Source organism: Cupressus sempervirens, chromosome 2 (genome assembly GCF_028749045.1).
Source record: "Cupressus sempervirens isolate cs-2001-9-10 chromosome 2, ASM2874904v1, whole genome shotgun sequence".
Lineage (NCBI taxonomy): Eukaryota > Viridiplantae > Streptophyta > Pinopsida > Cupressales > Cupressaceae > Cupressus > Cupressus sempervirens.
Window position 1 is genome coordinate 141,019,150 of NC_143119.1, and position 20,185 is coordinate 141,039,334.

Sequence of the window (20,185 nt, forward strand, 5' to 3'; positions counted from 1 at the left end):
GAATTAGAAGATAGCAAAGATGTAGTTGATCAATGAAGATCAAGTACACATTATGAAAGAGGTGATCTATTATCTAGCAATAGAGTGCTAATCGTAGGATCATTGCTGAGACATTCTAACAAGTGAATTAGTTAAATCTCTTAACCAAGTAGTCTTGACATGTTGTTATAAATCCTTTTATAGGGTGTTTACTTCATTGTAATTTAAAGTCCTTTTACTAGGCACACTTCTAACAAGGTGTTGAAATCCTTTAATAGGGAAAACCTTTCACAGGGTAGATCATGTTTCATGATCAAACATTGTAACCTTCATTGGATACACTTTATTACTATAGTAGGGTGTAATCCTCACCCTAGATTTACCTTTACCTTATCCTTGGAGGGTTTCCAGATAACCAAATATCTTGTGTCATACATGTGTTGAATGTTATTTGCTTTCATACTATGGATTTAGATGCTTAATTTGGTATTTTAGTATACATGCATGGATTGTAAGATGGATGTATGGTGAATGATTTTAAGGTTAAAGTTTTAAGTGTTGATTCACCCACCCTGCCCCTCCCCCTCCCCCCCCCCCCTCTCAAGGTTCACTTTTGCCAATGTATTTCCAACAATTGGTATCAGAGCCTTGTTCTCTAGAAATTAAAGCTTTGTAGCTTTGAGGAAAGACCTTGAAGATAGAATTTTACAAGTTGGGAAAGATTATTGAGAACTAGAAGATTGAAATATAGCTTGCCCTACATCACCTGAATGAAGTAAGAGATGAGCTAAAATGATAATTGAAAAGAAGAAAAGAGATAGCTATTGAAGAGAATGACACACACTACCAAGAGATTGACATTATTGAATTATTTATAGATGGAAACACAAGTGAATTTGATGTAGCAGTTGCAAATCTAATGGAAAAGAGTGGAGCCCTAACTGAAGAGGTCAAAAATATCAAAATAGAAAAAGAAGTCCAATCAATATTTCTATGTGAGGTGACCGAGTAGAAGAAGAAAGTTGGAGAAGACAAAGTCATGATTGAAGATGAAAAAAGGACACTAACCAATAGACTAGAAGAGAAGGCATCAGAGGTGAATAGGATTGGTCACATGCAACTAGAAACATTGAATCAAATAATGATTGCAAATCATGAATTGAATGGAAAAGACATTGAGATAACAACACTGAAGTTGTAGAATGAACAACTAAAAAATTATCTGAAAAGAGAAAAATAATTTGTTGAAAGTTTCAACAAACCTAGTCAAGCCATCAAGTATTTTGAGCAATTGATGAGATCTCCTATACCCAATAGTGATACTACTGGATTGGTTTAATTAGTACTGAAGAAGGAGAATCACCTAAAAGTGGTGAACAAAGGAATGCTAATGGTAAGAACTCAAAACATATTTGCCATAATTGTGGTAAGATAGATCATACTACCAATGTTTGTAGGAGCAAGACTACAAATCAAAATCCTAAGCAAAAGTTCATGGGCCACTACCACAAATGCAACAAACAAGGATATCAGCCACATGAATGCAAAACCAAGACCATAAGTACACAAACATTTGAAGGATACTGCTATAACTATTAGAAGTATGGACATAGAGCATATGAATATAGATCCAAGCCAAAATGGTCATCAAACAAGTAGATAAAGGTAAAGCACAATGACAACTCTTATAATTGGGATTATAATACTAGGTATAGTTGTCACTATTGTCAAGCTTATGGACATTTTGCTAAAAATTTCATTACAAAACATTTCAACAGTGACTACAAAAGATGGTTGAGTCAAACCACATGTTTTAGTTGCTTAAACATTGGTCACATAAGCAAGAATTGTCCAACAAGGTCAAGAGCACCAAGCAATAAGTTCTACAAAGGAAAAGGAAAGATAGATGTTGAGATTATCAGAGATGAGATGAAGAAGACATGGAAGAGAAAGGAAGATTGCAGCACATCAAGTTTAGATGGGATCACTTCACCCAATGTGTGAGGTGATCACACCACCTCCAATTAAGCAATCAAGAGGTATGTGTGGGATTGATATTTAAAAGATATGTACTATACATTAGTTCCAAGGTTTTAGTTCTAAAAATATTATATTTGCATGAAGAAAGATGCAAAGTGTTGTTTAGAATCTAGAAGGAATCTCTAAGTTTTCTCAATTTTCATGTTATTGTCGAGCATGAAAAGTTTCACTCAAGCTACTAAGTGAAATCTAGTTAATGTCAAGCTATCATAAGTGATAGTGTTGACTGAGCTCATAGTGGTTGTCAAGCTTAAAGAAAACTACATAGAAGCCGAGTGAGTTGAAATTTCTTTTCAAGCTAAGCTTACAGTTGTGTAAGCACTAAGCATTAATTGCGAAGTTTTAAGGTCTCTATGATTGATTTTTGACTCATTTGACATCATTCAAATTTGGAGAGAGCACAAAGAGCCAAAAGTAAATTGAAGAGATTATTCCAAGTGTTTGTAGAGTGAATTCAACCATTGTTCAACACCATTCATCAAATTTGTGAAGGTATTTACCATGTGTCAAACTATGCTATTTGAATTTGTGTGAACCCTAGGTATTAAATATGACATCTAGTTCTTCTTCTACTAAGATCAAAAAGGGAAAGGAAGTTTTAAATATTCAATTAATCAATAATGAGAATAGACAACCAAATTTCAAGGCAGTTCCTAAACTTACTTATAAACAAGACCTATCTAGTGCATTACCCATGATACCACCACAAGTCTTAATGATTTAAGATGTGAGATTATGTTACACATGCAAGGTGGGTAGCATAGGTGACATGGAAATCAAATATCTATATAGAAAACTATGTGAAAATGGAATATTGAAGGAAGAATACAATATTGTAGAAAGAACAGGGTTAACTCATGCCCTAGATTTCCCCAACGTATTCAAGACAGAGTGGATAAAAATTGTTTTGAATAGAATTCATGACAATTATGTATGGTTAGAAAATGGACCTATCAACATTACTAAGAGTATTATGCAGAGGGCAACAAGATATCCAACCCTAGATAGGCCCAAAACCATGAGAAATGAAGCAAAAGAGGTTATTGTGAAAAACATAAAGGTAGTCTGGAACAAGAGAGGAATGACAATTGATACCATCACAAATCCCCTAGTTGCTTTTGTAGTAAGGATTATTTCACACAAATTCTTTCAATCAAGCAGTTTGAATAGTGTACCTTGTATTGTTGTTGATGTAGGATACAAGATAGTGAAGAAGGATCATTCTTATGACCTTGTCGAGCTACAGTTGGAACAATTATCAGAAAACTTGGGAGCCATAAGGAAAACCAAGAGTGAACAATGCAAGTTTTGATCAATACTTGTATGTATATTTTTCTATGTGCAGAACACATTTCCTTCCTTTGGTAGAGTTGGATGGAAGACAAACATATCTATTGCAATACAAATAGGTGAGTTCATTGAGCAAATGGGAGAGAATTTCGAGTCTATTATGACTAGTAACTTTGAGGACTTTAAGAAGTCAATAAAACAAAGACATAGGATTCCATTGTCACTAGTTGAGAAACATTTTGATGATGTTTTCTTTCTAGTTGATATTGATTTTTCATATGTACAAGTTGTAGTTCTAAGGGTAAGATGGTTAAGACCTCTTAGATATGAGATTAATGTGGATGATACATCTACAACAATTACAGCTTTTCTTGTAGAAAAAGTAGACAATAAGGCTACTACCTTTGGTAATTATGATGTTACAAAATCAAAGATAACTATGGACTTGAAGACAACATCGGTATTAAGAAAGAAGAACAAAATAGTTAAGAAGCTTAAAGAAAAATTTGGTGAAGAAGCAGAAGAATATGAAGAAGAGGAAGACAATGAAGATGATGAAGAAGAAGATGTGCTTACTCAAGAACCACTAGCCCTAACCCGAGTTCAAGGAGAAGATCAAGGTGAGGAGGAAGTCGAGCTTGAAGTAGGTGCCAAGGTTGAAGAAGCCAATGAAGCACCTATAGCCACAAAGAAGAAGAAGAGGATAGTTAAAGCTCCAATAGTCAACAAACCAAAGAAGGTTGTAAAACCTAAGCTTGTAGTTCCAGCTACTAGAACCAACACAAGAGCTACTACTAAGAAAGCTCAAGAAGTGGCAAAGCCAAAAGAAAAGAAGGCCAGGAAAGCTATACAAGATGATGAGTTTGAGAAGAGACAAAGGAGAAAGTACATTGCTCCAGCCAAATCAGATGAAGAGAGGATAGAATTTGATGATAATAGCCAATTCAAAGTGGTCAGTCATATTCCTTATTTTGATTTGGATAATCTATGTGAAAGTATAAAGACAACTGCAAATTTAAGAGGATTTTCACATATTGAATTTTATAAGCTTAGAAAGGTAGAAGAGTAGGTATATGCCATGATGACAACATTTAAGATAACTCAAATTGAGGTTACCAACTCTCTACCAAAGAATGTATATGATGGAGTTGAGCAAAAATGGAAATATGGTCTCACATCAGAGAGAAATATAAGAGAAATTGCACTTGCAAGAGTGATGCTAGATTTACACAAATCTGAGATGACAAAGGCCATTAAGAAGTATGCAAAAAGATTTTCTCCAAAGTACTGAGCATTCGATATTTTGTAGAATAAAATTGAAGATTTTGTTTAGTACAGTACCCAAGCACCCAAGGCAATTTAGCAGACACCTATTGAGGTAGGTGATGAAAAAGGTGTACAAGAAGTAACTGAGGTTACTAAAGTTGATACTAGGAAAGATGCACATGTGGAAGGCACTAAGAAAAATGTAGATACATCGGCAACGATTGAAGATGAGCAAAAAACATAACAAAGCATACCAAATATAAAGATGTTGAGTGTCAGTCCACCACATGTGACAAAAGCAAGCACTAAAATTATACAAATCAAGGATGTTTCTAATAATGTGCCTCAGAACATCAATCCCCTAATAAATGAGTACATGAAGAAGATATTGCTAGACACCACCACCAAGGCACAACTATGTAATCATCCTATATTGGTGAGTGTAGATGAACTTAAGAAGGAAGAGAAGACATCTGCAGAGGTGCAAGCACCAGACATATCAAAAACCCCTCAATTTACTATTCAATACAACCTACATTACTCATTGTAGTGTATCAAAGAAAAGAGACATCCATAACAAAAATCAACAAATTGGTGTACATTGTGTCAATACCAGAAGTTTCTATAGAAGCACAAGTTGGAACACAAGTTCAAGGTGCAATTGAAATTAAAAGGAAAGAAGAGGAGAGGACTAAAGAGTCAAAATTGACTACAAAGCCTAAGGAGCAATTAGCAATACAAACACTGGTTACTTTGCCAGCAACTACTACTCCTCCAAGTTAAGCACTTCATAGGTCGAGTGTATAAGCTACACCACTGCAGTCATCAAGGCCTAGTTATAGTACATCCAAGTTAGATGATGTCACATTATTTGGTGATGTCAACTTGGATGAAGTGATTATTTTACCAAATTTTGACCTTGCAATAATCACTATTGAAAAAATGAGTGTACTACAGGATGCACTTGCAAGGAAAAAGCATCAAGAATAGATCAGAAGGGATCATAGGAAGAAGAAAGCATTGCAAGACATCAAGCATATATTTCTTGATGCATTCAGCCTGCCAGCACCTGAAGAAGACAAGCCTATCATGGAGTCATTGGTAAACATTGTAGAAAAAACTAATGATGCAGACCTAAATTCCAATGTGAAATTACTTGAATGGTCTGAAAGAAAATTTCAAGGAAAAGTCAATGAAAAATATCAAGTGTTATTGCACTAGTCAGGTTGAGTTAGCAACCAAGATCGAAAGTGTAAAGAATGTCTTAGAGAATATTTTCTCACTTTACACCAAGTTGTGTGATACAACTTAGTTCAAACAAGAAGTGTAGTGCCACATTGACACTCTACAAGGAGATATGAAACTAACAGGTACTACTCTACTGAATTCTCTAGCAAAAGCACTTCAGGAATTTGATGAATTCCCAAGGTCTATTGGCAGCTCTGCATGCTCAACATGTAAATAGTAGAGATACACTAATCAACATCCAATCCATGTTGACCCCTCACATGGAAATACTTCACAAGGAGCTAGCCTTGCAAAGACATTAATGCAGAAAGATCCCTATCTTTCTACACTTGAAGGCTTAGTTCATCTTACTGTCAAGTTAGGCATCCAAATAAAATCATTGGAGGTAGCTTGTGATAACTGGAATGTAGCTTTGAAGATAATACTTTAGGACCATAAAACTTTCTTGGAAAAGCACACTATTTGTGTACAACCCATGAAATAAGTGTCAAAAAGAGGATAATGAAGAAAGGCAGGGGGAGATCAAATAGAGATAGAGTTAGCATATGCAAATTCTACTCAGTAAGAGTATTCAGTTTCAATTCATAATAGAATAATCAAGTCATGGGGAATTATTTAATTTTGAGGTATGATTGATGAGCCATAAGTTTTGCAAATTTTGAGCTTTTGAAATTTTGTATGTGAGACAAATACTAAATGGACATTATGTCAGTTATGCTCATGAGTTAAGATGATTCATGCATGACCAAGTATTTTTGCCACTCACGTCAAAGGGGGAGATTGTTAATCTCATATTGGTTTTGACATATGAGTGACAATATACTTAAGTCATTTACTTAGTTCATTCCAAATGAGTAATACATGTCAAGCATAAGTTGCCAGATAATATATGTTGAGTGAGAGATATACAGTAAGTGTCGAGTAACTAGTAAGTGTCAAGTCACTCAAGTGTCAATCGGATAGTAAGTGTTGAGTCATTTAGATGTTGAGTGATCAATGGATGCTGAGTAATTTAGAGGTTGAGTTACAACATTGAAGTTGTAGTTGATGTTGAGCATCAAGGACTTCAAATGCCGAGTAATATAGTTTTGACATAGTTGTTTGTAATGGTACAAACTACTATGTAAATCATTTTGGAGCCAACTTAAGGATTGTTTTGCAATCTTAGATGATAAGGACAAATCTTTATTAAGGATCCCTATGTAGTACATGTAGCCAATCAAAAAAAGAGAAGGATTAAGTGGCAATATGGGTGAATCACAATCATTGATTCATACCTAACCTAAGTCACCTAGGTCTTCTTAAGAAGGACAAACTCTAAAATTTTATGCAAGTAGAAGAAAAAAGGGAGAATTTTTAATGTGTGAACAGAGCATTCATGGTGACTAAGGAGTTGTGAATTAAGATACATTATAGAATTAGTTAGAAGAGAATAAAGGAAATGAATTAGAAGACAACATAGATACATCTGATCAGTGAGGATCAAATACACATTAGGAAAGAGGTGATTTGTTATCTAGTAGCAGAGTGCTAACTATAGGATCATTGCTGAGACATTCTAATAGGTGAATTAGTTAAATCTCTTAGTAGAGTAGTCTTGACAGGCTATTGTAAATCCCTTTGCAGGCTGCTTACTTCATTGTAAGTTAAAATTCTTTTACTAGGCAACAGGGTGTTGAAATCCTTTAACAAGGTAAGATCTAATAATCTTGTAAGCCTTTAATAGGGCAAACCTTTCATGAGGTAGATCATGTTTCATGATTAAACATTATAACCATCATTGGATACACTTTATTACTATAGTAGTGAAGATTTATGGGTGTTATCCCCACCCTAGTTTTAGCTTCTCCTTGGAGGGATTTTGGGTAACCAAATATCTTGTGTCATACATGTGTTGAATGTTATTTGCTTTCACACTATGGATTTATATGCTTAATTTTGTATTTTAGTTTACATGCATAGATTGTGAGATGGATGTGTGGTGAATGATTTTAAGGTTGAAGTTTTAAGTGTTGATTCAACCCCCCCCCCCCCAGAGTTTACTTTCCCCATTATATTTCCAATAGGTTACCTGTTGGTCTATTGTAGTGATGTTTTGAACTAGATAAGATTAGCGATGTGTGATGTGGTAGTTACTGCAAGATTATTTCATTACATTCCTGAGAGTTGAAGTTTGAACGATGAAAGAATTACCTCTGAGGTTGAAGATAAGAACTCAACAAACACTGACAAGAAGATGTCACCATGTTTGAATGTTGTAGCCGATAATAGAGGCACTTCAAATATATTTGGAGGAAGAAGTTGTGTAGCCTACAACAAAAAATGGAAAAATGTTGAAGGCATATAATCCCACATTCATTGTGGTGAGTTATTTTGAGTTGTTTAAATAGCAAAGCACTCTATTCATAAGTGTCTTCAAGGCACGTGCCTTTTAAAGGAAAGCATACTCGCATGGTGGGCCCCAACTGGCTAATTGAAAGGTAAACAAATTTCAGACCAAACACATAGACTAAGATGATGATGTTAGCAGCTTGGATAGACCAATCACAAGGTGACACTTAGTGTGGAAAACAAGGAGAGATTGTGTGGATGTTTTCATATCAATGCTCAGGATGCTAACATCTGGCTAGATCTGATGGATGGCACATTCCCAAATTTTGAAGATGCACACCAGTTAACAAAAATGGGGAAGCACCTTGCCACCACATGGCAGTCAGTGGTGACATGGTGGATTCTAGGAGGAATCTACCAAATGTTGCCATGTGTTAGATCTGACAAATAGTGCATTCATGCATTGCAAAGTTGCTCGATCATTAAGGAATGTAGGGAAGCACCTTATTGCCACATGGAAGTGGGCCTGGGTGGCAATGATAGAGTATTCCAACCAATTAGAAGATGCCACATGGTGATGACATGGAAGGGTTCACAATAGGTAGGTGATGTGGAGGTGATTGTGTGACAAGAGATCAATGAGAAGTTGCCATGTAGCAGTGTGTTAGGTGCCAAGTGGTAGACTAGTGGACCATTCAAAGGGTGCTACGTGCCACCCAAGTAGTAGTAATAGTGCAAAAACCAACAAATTACAAGGTGACACATGTCATAGTTGGTCAAAGCAGGTTGACCCAGATTGGGAAATAGAGGGAAGTTTCAAAGTTGAGAAATTTTGATTTTTCATTATTTTATGGAAATCAAAGTGCAAAAAATATATTTTTTTTAAAAAGTTTTTCTCTTAAATCATGTGTAGGGTTTTAAATAAACATAGGGTTATAACCTAAAGTTTTGACTTTAGGGAATTAAAAAAATTTGCATTTGTGAAGAAATGCAAACCTAGAAGTCATGTCAGGAACTTGATTGTCAAATGGACATCCTGGGCATCTCCGATATGCCAACATAGGACTATCCTGTCAAAATTTTATCAAAATAATCTTTCCATATTTGTAGTTGGTTTTTGCACAAGAAGCCATATGTTGGAGTTATTCAGAGTTTTGTCCCAGGCACTCATTTTTCAATCACATTCAGGGATAGTAGTTCAGATTTAATTTTTGGCAAAATTATGAACTAGGAGCGTGCCAAGGTTGTTAGGATTACAATTAGTGATGGTTTTTTCATCTCTACATCAATTTAGTAGAAGATTTTAGCAACATTTCAGATGCATACCTAATGTTTTTGTTAGGATATGGTTTCTCATCATTTAGAAGAGATATTTTGGGTTTGTTGGAGCACAATGATGAGATTCCTTTTAGATTTTGGTTATAAAGAGAAGAGAGATGCTTTGTAGTAGTAGGGAAAGAAGATTCTAGTGGACATGTGTCACTTCTAGATCAGTTCCAGTTTCTTCTTCCTTTCCTATATCTTTCTCTTTCTCTCTCATTGTAAGGGTTGGTTCCAGTTCTTGGACATTTTTCACTGCTAAGATACCACAAGGATGGATTTGGTTAGGTTGAAATTTCTATCATGACTATGATTCTACCATTTTTAGCCTTTCTCTCTTGTATAAATAGTAGTAATGAAGCTAATATAGATATTTCTAGTATATTTAGTGGTTTTATGAGTTATTTGTATACATCTTGAATGTATAGTTTCACAACAAACTTCTTAGTTTCATTCTGATTCTCGTCTCCTATCTCTGTAATTTGCAATGTTTTGTGGTTTAGGGACAAAGAACCTAAACTTTTTTGCATCCCCTTAAGGTTTAATGTCTTGTATGTTTTTTTGTTAGAACAAAGAGCCAAGTAAATGCTTGATATGTTTGACAGGGTTGTTGGTTATTAGAGAAGGATATTTCATGAGAATAAGGTCTCTATGAACACTGATGTCTAATTCACAAACTGATAGGATAGATCTGATATCTTGATGTATGGAATATGTCACTGGTATCATAGATTTATGTGTGTGATTTACGGAACTACCTAATAGATAAGGCACTAATCAACTACAGGATCAACATGTTTCTTACTATCACATATTTGGGATCTATTGAAATCAAATTTATAATCATCCATTTCCCTTTCTATTTAAGAGTTGAAAGGATGCCCTCACTCAACTTGTGGATTTCATAGGACTTGTAATTTTCTACTGCATACCTTGTTATTGCATTTTTATAGGAGAAATAAGGGTTTTATCTACTTTGTCTAGATTTAGTTGTATTCTTTTGACACTAGTACCATATGAAGAATCTATAGGTCCACCTGCCTAGGTTTTGCAGAGCCTGAAGAAGAAGGAATATAGCCTTATAGTTGGCCCTGGTGTCTGAATAGGTATGTTGTAGATGGGAAGTAGCTACCCCTACATGTATTTGTTCCTATCACTAGGTTATTGAAAAGTTGTTAATATAGGAGTCAATAGACTCAGCCTATGTTAGCTTGGTTGTAGCAATGACCATTTGACTCTACCTTGTATATGACTACGTATTTGACACTAATAGACAACAATAGTTAGAGATACCAACATTTCTATGCAAAAGCTCAAACACGTTGTGATGCTATAGCTTCATCCTGTGATCATGATTGCCAACATGATGTTATTTTCATTAAAATTGTGCCACATCCACACAGAGGAACCCACCATAACAATTAGGTCCCTCCATTTTGAACATCACCCTGCAACAAATGTGGGGTCTTTGAAATGTGTCAACCATCTTAAGGAATGTCACAACATTGCAATCCCAATTTTTTTTTGAATAATTTTGTCCAGTCATAATGAACTAGCATTTAATAGACCTAGCATTAGCTCCATGAAATATATCATCCTCCTCAATTTTGAAGAATATTCATCTATTTTGAAGCATATTTCTCTTGTGAATGAGGCAATTAGGGCCTACAATTCATGTCCGCTCTGCATTGAGATGACACTTCCAAACTTGGAGGCCACAATATATAGAAAGAAAGTTGCCTCAAATTTTTAAAATTTAAAATTTTTTCATAGAATCTTGCTTTCTCAAAGTATGGTGACCAAACTCCTCTGTGATCCTAGCACATGAACATTCAATGTCATGATCTATGGGCTTAAAAACTTTAGAATAACCCCACAACCCAATGTCTCTACCAACATTAATACATCCATTCATTTAGACTTATTTACATATAAATTCATCTGTGGATCTTTCAAAGTATAATGCTATTCAAATCAAAATATTTAAATAATGAAACATAAATTGTTAACTTAAAAGAACCAATTACTGTTGAGGCCCAGGTGGCCTCAGATAAATTATTTTTCAATTTTAGTCAACTTTCCTCTCAAAACAATCCAAGAACCTTTGAACTATTCATTTGTTTAATTTGATTAAATTTTAGAATCATTTGATAACCTTAAAACCATAGTTCCAACAAAATTCTTAACTCCCAAATTTAAAGGAAGTGTCCTCTTCATTGACTTCAAAAATTGATCAAAATAGATAATCGATCCATTACACTTGACAAACACACTCTGGTCCATAAACTCTCATCCTACAAATTTTCATCTCATGACAACATTTTGGTCAAAAGATATAAGCTTCTAAACACATTTTTTTCATTATGCCATATAAGTGACCTCTGTCAAAAGTAAAAATTTTCAAACCAAAAAAAAAAGGGTAAAAATATCAAATGGGATCTCAGGAGCCTGAAATCTTGCATACAAGCTCATTATGAAACAAATAATGCATGATTGTAATTTCAGCTCCTGAGACTAAAATAGGAGCCTCTAAAGATGACTACTTCAAATTGTATTGTTAGGCACTCTTATAAAACAAAGACTTTTTGCAAATGGACTCATGAACATCTGAGAGCTAGCATGGAGCTAATATTTTATGTATGAAATGTAGGGTTAAGATCACTTTGATCCTACCTATTGGTTTCTAATTTAACATATTTGCATATCAAACTAGGGAAACAACAAATAGTACATTACCTAGGGTTTAGCTACTCCCCATGCTTGGCATGATCTATTCAGTCCTAGACCAACTTGACAAAGCAATAATGATTTCTACACTTTAGGCTCTACTTGTTACATCCCAATTTTGGACCTAGCTTGAAATATAGTCGTTGAGGTTCGCATGAAGTTAATTGGCAGTTCAATTTGATATAATCTAGTGAAATGCTAAGATAGTTGGTCGTTATGATTTCAAGTGAAGATGACATATTAGTTGATCGTTAATCGTGAATTCATGGAGTTAAGATGAAAGGTTAATTGTTATGATTATTTATGATTAAATAATATATAAATTAAATATAAAGAATTTCCTTGCAGGAAGCATGTCGAAGGGGTGAAAGCATTGTCAAAAAAGAATTAGGCAGGGCATCACCATCACTAGGCAAACGGGTAAAGGACCTAGCCAGAATACATCTGTGGGACTCGCATGAGTTAATAAATAATTTAGTTAAAATAATTGAGCTAAAATATAAAGCATATTTTAAAGGATTTTAATTTATCTTTCGTCATATTATTTTTTATAAAATATTTAACTACGTGCATTTAAATATAAAAATAATAATAATTTGGGACCATTATCATTTAATAATTTAATAGTTGTACTTTATAATAATGTTAAAATTATAATAATTGTATTATTATAATCTTCAAATTTTTAATCTTCCAATTCTATTCCCTTCTTTTATTATTCTTGCTTTCAACCGAATATTGTTTGGCATGTTTAATAGTATTTATGTTTTTAAATTCATTTAGACTTCTTGGGAATTCAAATAGATTCTTGTAACTGCAAGAAGTCGTTAAGTCAGTCTCTTCTTTTAATTGAGCTTCATACCCATAACGATTAATTATTGTATTCTTTTTTTTATATCATTCCTTGCTACAGTAGCTTGGGGGGAATCATCTAGTCTGAAAGTCAATGAACTTATCTACTCTTACATCCATTCCATTACTCGTTTTCTTTGCATTCTTCTTTGGCTTCCTATTCTTCAGCAATCCGAGTTTCTTTGTAGCTATTTGTAAAGACTAATTCTAATCATATAACCACTTGGAGATAAATCAATATCATTTTTCATAAGCCACTGTGACGGGATGAAACAAGTGCGGGCTCTTCTCCAAATTTGGTGATGGAGAGAGTCACGTAAGATAATTTAACTTATGAAATTCATTTAATACTTACCTTTGATTATATGACTGAAATTCCTTGAGCTCGCCAAACAGTATGGGGTAGAAGATCCAATTGTATATAAGTCTACTATGCTTCAATATGAGTGTATCATTTTTCCTTTGTAATTATGATTTGATGTTTGCATGAACCCTGTCTCAATTATCTAAAGATTGTTGGAAGTCTGCCAACTGTCTTATACAATAACATTGCAATGATTATATTCAAAATCATATTCATTTTTCTATTATTTTCTTGAATGGTATTGCTCATGAAATTGCTCCTTTAGCTGATGTCTAAGTCATCGAGTTTCATAGTAACAACATAGAATGTTATGTCTCCATTTCAAACAAGTTGTCATGTATCTTAATCTATCTGTGATACATAATACAATTAATAAAGTATGATGCCTCCCTTTCTCTGATTTGAGATTGTCGTATTTCTTTATATGAGAAAAGATAAATATCTCTGAAAATCTTTTATAAATCAAGACAAAAGAGTAACATTATAGTATTAAATCATTACAGCCTGATTAGCATATATAAATGTCTTCTTAAGTGAACACCAAGGAATTCACCAAGCGCAATGCCAGAGTATGGTGAATAAGGCATGAAGTATCACAGTGAATATAATTTGATAGCACTAGGGAGTTACCAGCTTGCTGGCCTGAAAAGAGTGAGGAGGTGCAGAGTATCTATAATAAACAAGAACGTTATCAGAATGAGATAATAACATGATAATTAATTAAAACAAATGTGCATGCATGTTTCACTCATGAAGAATGTTGTGAAATGAAAATTTAATGAAATCTTCTTGAATTACTGTTAGAGCTATCTACTCTGAGAATTCCTAATACCTAGGACTCACCCGGTTGTGTAGCCATGAAGATGGGTGATGAGGCGTGAGAAAGGATTCATCAACAACATGAATCAATATCAATTATGACATATCAGCATTTATCATATAATACAAATTAGTTAATAGCTCATGCATATCCCTATTAATGTGATCTCATGTTGCCAAGTCATATGGTGAGTTAATAACCAGGAAGCCTAATGAATGGCAAGATGACCCCTACCTATTCCTGGTAGGGAGGGCCTTTCTCGTCAGAGATCATGTTGGGATAAGTTGTGGTCTGAGGTTGGGTGGTTAAGCCCTTGACAATGTTTCACCTCTCTTAAGAAGTCAGACATGCGTCAGACAGAGATAAGTTATGCATTCAATTGTTATCAGAAACAAGTAATATCATTTTTATTTATGAGGAGGTAATATTAAATTGAGCTAATTCATTATTACCTTTGGATGCAAGATTTGGAATCGTGGATTGCTTTTCATTTATATGGATATCAAATATAAGTATATATCTAACCTTGAGTTATTGTCATAGTTACGCAATTGGAAGGAAAGGAATCTAAAACCCTAACTAATTTTTTCATCACAAAAGCTCTAAATTGAATCCATCGTCGTGGAAGCCTTAATTGAATCCATCATTGTGGAAGCCCTAATTGAATCCATTGTCGCAGAAGCCCTATTTGATTTTGTCATCGCAAAAGCCCTAATTGAATGTAGTGGTATTGGAAGCCCTAATTGAATTTGTGGTATTGAAAGCCCTAAGTGAGTTAGCGGTATCAGAAGTCCTAAATAAACTGAAGGTAAATAATGCCCTAATTGATACAATGGTATGTGATGCCCTAATCTTATATAATGGTATTTAATGATAATTGTCATATGATTTTGGTTAAACAATATTGGATAGAAGTCATTTTTGTGGTATTTTTATAAAAGCATTTGTGGACTAACCCAGGTGGTTGCAAAAGTATCCCTAGTTGTTTTTTGAACTCAATTTTTCAAGGTATGATGTTTTCAATTTTTGTAGTAACTTCATTCGATGGTATTTCAAGTTTTTAGTTAAGAAATTTTGTATAGCTGATTTTAACGGTAAATCTTATTCACATGATCCTGAATTATATAACTATCTCCCTATGAAATGAAGTAATAACTAAAATCTTTTTAGTATATTAGATGTTAATTTAGACCTGGGAAATTAGGATGTTGCTTATGGTATCAAAGCGTTGGGTTCAATGCTGAAACCTTGGGTATAGTACTGTTTCTGAGAAATTGGAAATATAAATGTTGAAAAAGATTTATTTTGCATAATGGATATTACAATCAAAACTTGGAAAAACACACTAGAAAAATCATTCAGAATAGCTAGGAATGCTAAAATAAAATAAAGTGGACAGATGTATAAAATACTAAAAAGATAAAAAGGATTGGCAAGTTGAGTGGTGGAGATCGGGTTTGACAACCCACATTTTGAAAACCTTGGCTAGGGTGGAATTAGGCTAATTTGCCAATTGTCCAGATGCTTCAGTTATTTTATCGAATAACTATTGGGACTTTAACCAAATAAGTCATCTTTGTTGACTGTCTAGATGCTTCAGTTATTTTGTTGAATAACTATTGGGACTTCAACCCACCTGAATACTCAGATGGCAAGACCAAAATGATATATATGCCTTATCCTTGGTGGGAGGGCCATTCTTTGTCAAGAATGAAAAGATTAAAATTGGTCCTGTAGAACAAGATTTAGTATGCAAAGAACATTAACAAATAAAGTAAACATTCACAAACCAAAAATTAAATTCACATATATGCTTAGACAAAGAAAGCAAACAAGAAGTGCAAACTTCACAAGAGAAAACACTCCATGCTTTCTTGATTCTGTAGATGTGTCCTTTTGCTGTGGATGTATGCTCAAGATGCTTAAAAGCTGCTTCAATGGAGATGGGTAATGGCAAATTGGTAGCTTTGTGAGCTCTCAATTTGGCATTATAAGGGTAAGATTGATGGCTTTGGTTCTCAAAATAGCATGGTAACTTTAGCTCAAAGATTGTTGATGAAATGGCTTGGGATGAGATTCAATTTATAGGCTAAGGGGTAGAGGGATGGAGGGCTTAGATGCAAGGATGGATGAAGGCTTAAGGAGGGCTAAGATGCACTCAAAGGGGAGCACATGGATTGTGCTTGTTTAGCACCAATGGGAAGGTGACACTTGTCACAAGGAGGATGAGTGTGAGAGGGTAGGGTAAAGGGTTGGTTAAAGGCATGATGAGTGGGGTTGAGTATGTAAGAGGGATGTAAGAGGAATGAGTGTGGAAGAGGGAAGAGTGTGGAAGATGGGTGTAAGAGTCATGAGTGGGCTTGTAAGAGTCTTTTATGTTTTGTAAGAGCACTCATGACTTAGTGGTTGGGCTTTTTGAGGGGAGACTTTGGTTTGGATTAGGAAAGTCTTAAACTTGTTTAAGGAATGTGACAACATTAGAGGGTGGATTAGGCTTGGGTTTAGGATTAGATTAGGGATGTTAGAGATGTGCAAGTGGATGGCATTAATGAGGGTGGGTGAGTTAGTGGCTAAGCTTGGTTAGTATGGGTGGATGGGGTGGATTAGGCTAAATGGAGGATTAGAGATAGGTTAGGGGTTTTTGAATTTGAGGATTTCATTTATCAAATAGATTTATTTAATAAATGGGGATTTTTGGAATTAGATAGGAGAAAAGGATTTAATTGATAAATAATAGATTATTTGATTTATCAATTAGGACTATAGATGATTAATTAAATTAATCAACTAGGGATGGCAAAGGATTAATTAAATAAGAATTTAATAAATGATGCCTTTAGAGATGGCTAAATTAGATTACCAAAGCAGTGTAATCAAATTTAGGTGTCTACAGGTCCAGATGCTGAGACTTGCACAATCCAAACACAGTTATATAATTTTGATAAAATGTTATCTAAATCCATCATGATTGGGTTTGCCAACCCAAATTAATGACAAAAATAAATTGTTACCTATTTGAACTTGAACTAAATGAAAACAAAACTATGAACCATGATCCTTTCTAATGTTGGTTAAACAACAAGATCATTATGTGCTCTAGTAAGAAGTGAAACTATGAATGCTTGTTTACACTTGTAAACTTTGACAAGATGGGTATGGAAGCCTAAGTTATACAAAGGGAAAAGATGAATTTCCAAGTATTTACAGATGAATGATGAGAATCTTATGAATTGTTTCAGATGCTTATGATCTTGATTTGATGATCTTGCATAAGTATATCATGTTTTTACCCTTGAGCACATTGTTATACATGTAAAATACACATGCAACGTTGACTTTATTTATTGAGCTGATGTATATTGTTTTGGAGATATCCTATCATGAAATGATTATTCTAATGAAATATTGGGCATGAAGGCCAAGGTTACAATGGAAAACCATGGATTCAGTAACTTATTATAGGTAATCTGTAAGTTTGCAAGGATGATATACCCATTAATAAATTCCTTATGCCAAATGGTATGTATAAGTGATTTAAATTAAGATCAAGAACTTGCTAGTTGAAGAATTTCAATTTTAAATACTTATCTTATTCTCAGTCCTTGAACCCCGAAAATCCTCTTAAATGAACATATCAGTATGGAATCGAACTAATGATATGGTGAGTGCCTGAATGAGTATGATAGGAACATGAAATAGAATCAACTCAAATGATGCTAAGAAAACCACAAGTAAGGTAAAGAGAACTCAGGTGAGTATGTGTTTAATTTTATGTTACCATGCAAGTATCTTTCTTGAAACTTTAAAGTAAAAATGGATCTTGAGTTTCAATTATGATTTTCATTCTGACCCAATTGAGAAAAGAAATGATATCACAATGTTATATCTTGTATTTGGAATATTCTCTTAGTCTCTAAATTGTAGAGATCATCAAAGACGATAAACCACAAAGGGAATGGTACATTACATTCAAATTTTAAAATACTCCTTTATAATGTCCGTTGCAATTTTCAAGTTCATCGAGGATGATAAACCACAAGGGGAATGGTATGTTACATCCCAATTTTTGACCTAGCTTGAAATATAGCCATTGAGGTATGCATGAAGTCAATTGGCAGTTTAATTTGATATAATCTAGCAAAATGCTAAGATAGTTGGTTATTATGATTTCAAGTGAAGATGACATGTTAGTTGATCGTTAATTGTGAATTCATGGAATTAAGATGAAAGGTTAATTGTTATGAGTATTTATGATTAAATAATATATAAATTAATTATGAAGAATTTCCTTTTAGGAAGCATGTCAAAGGGGTGAAAGCATTGTCAAAAAAGAATTAGGCAGGGCATCACCATCACTAGGTAGAGGGGTAAAGGACCTAGCTAGAATACATCTGTGGAACTCACATGAGTTATTAAATAATTTAATTAAAATAATTGAGTTAAAATATAAAGTGTATTTTAAAGGATTTTAATTTATCTTTCACATATTATTTTTAATAAAATATTTAACTACGTGCATTTAAATATTAAAAAAATAAAATTAGCACCATTATAATTTAATAATTTAATAGTTGTACTTTATAATAATGTTTGAATTATAATAATTGTATTATTATAATCTTTGAATTTTTAATCTTCCAATTCTATTCCCTTCTTTTATTATTCTTATTTTCAACCAAATATTGTTTGGCATGTTTAATAGTATTTATGTTTTTAAATTCATTTAGACTTCTTGGGAATTCAAATAGATTCTTGTATCTATAAGAAGTTGTTAAGTCGGGATCTTCTTTTAATTGAGCTTCATACCTATAATGATTAATTCTTTTATTCTTTTTTTTTTTATCATTCCTTGCTACGGTAGCTTGGGGGGAATCGTCTAGTTTGAAATTTGATGCACTTATCTACTCTTATGTCCATTCTATTACTCCTTTTCTTTGCATTCTTCTTTGGCTTCCTATTCTTCAGCAATTTGAGTTTCTTTGTAGTTGTTTGTAAAGACTAATTTTGATCATATAACCCCCTGGAGACAAATCAATATCATTTTTTGCAAGCCACTATGATGGGATGAAACAAGTATGGGCTCCTCTCATAATTTGGTGATGGAGAGAGTCACATAAGATAATTTAACTTATGAAATTCATTTAATACTTACCTTTGATTATATGACCAAAATTGTAATGCCCTGCCTGGAGATCCTTGGAAACAAGTAAGAATTTTTTATTTTCTAAACCAAGTGTAAGTGCACATGATAACAACCTACACAGATCATAAAGATCACAAAGGAAGGCTGACAACCAACCATCACCAACAGATCTCCAAATGCCACTACTAACCAAAACATACGAGATCAACCAAGCTGAAAGACAAATGTTGACTCCTAAAAATTGGCTAAGTTTGAAATCTTGAAGCCCTAAAATTTGGCTAAGTTTGGATTTTTGAAGCCCTAAAAATTCCTAAATTCTTTATCTTAGCTCATAGAGGTCTGAAACCTATCTCAAATGAATCGTCGCATCTATTAAAATATATCTTAAGTATAAGGAACTTAAATGATATATTTTAAACCCCAAGAGACTGACTAAAAAAACACACAAAACTAAAATCAAAATGCGACACCATAGGGTTGAAGAAGACTGAAGAGGGTATCCAAATCAACTCTCAAAAAGTTTGGACCAGATCGAAAAGTGCCTACTGCCTGCTCACACAGGTTTTTACAAAAACTAGGCAATACTTTAATACAACACAAAAAAGTATCGCACAACATTTCTAAAGAAGGAGGGTAACACTTTCAGTGACTGGGAAATACTTCTCCCAAAGGCATGTGACACTTTAAGAGTGTCGTACAACATTTCTTACAAGGAGGTGTGATACTTTCTAGTATCGCGTGATATTTATCCAAGGGGTGTGCGATAGAATCAAGGGATGCACGATATAGTTTCAATGGGCATGTG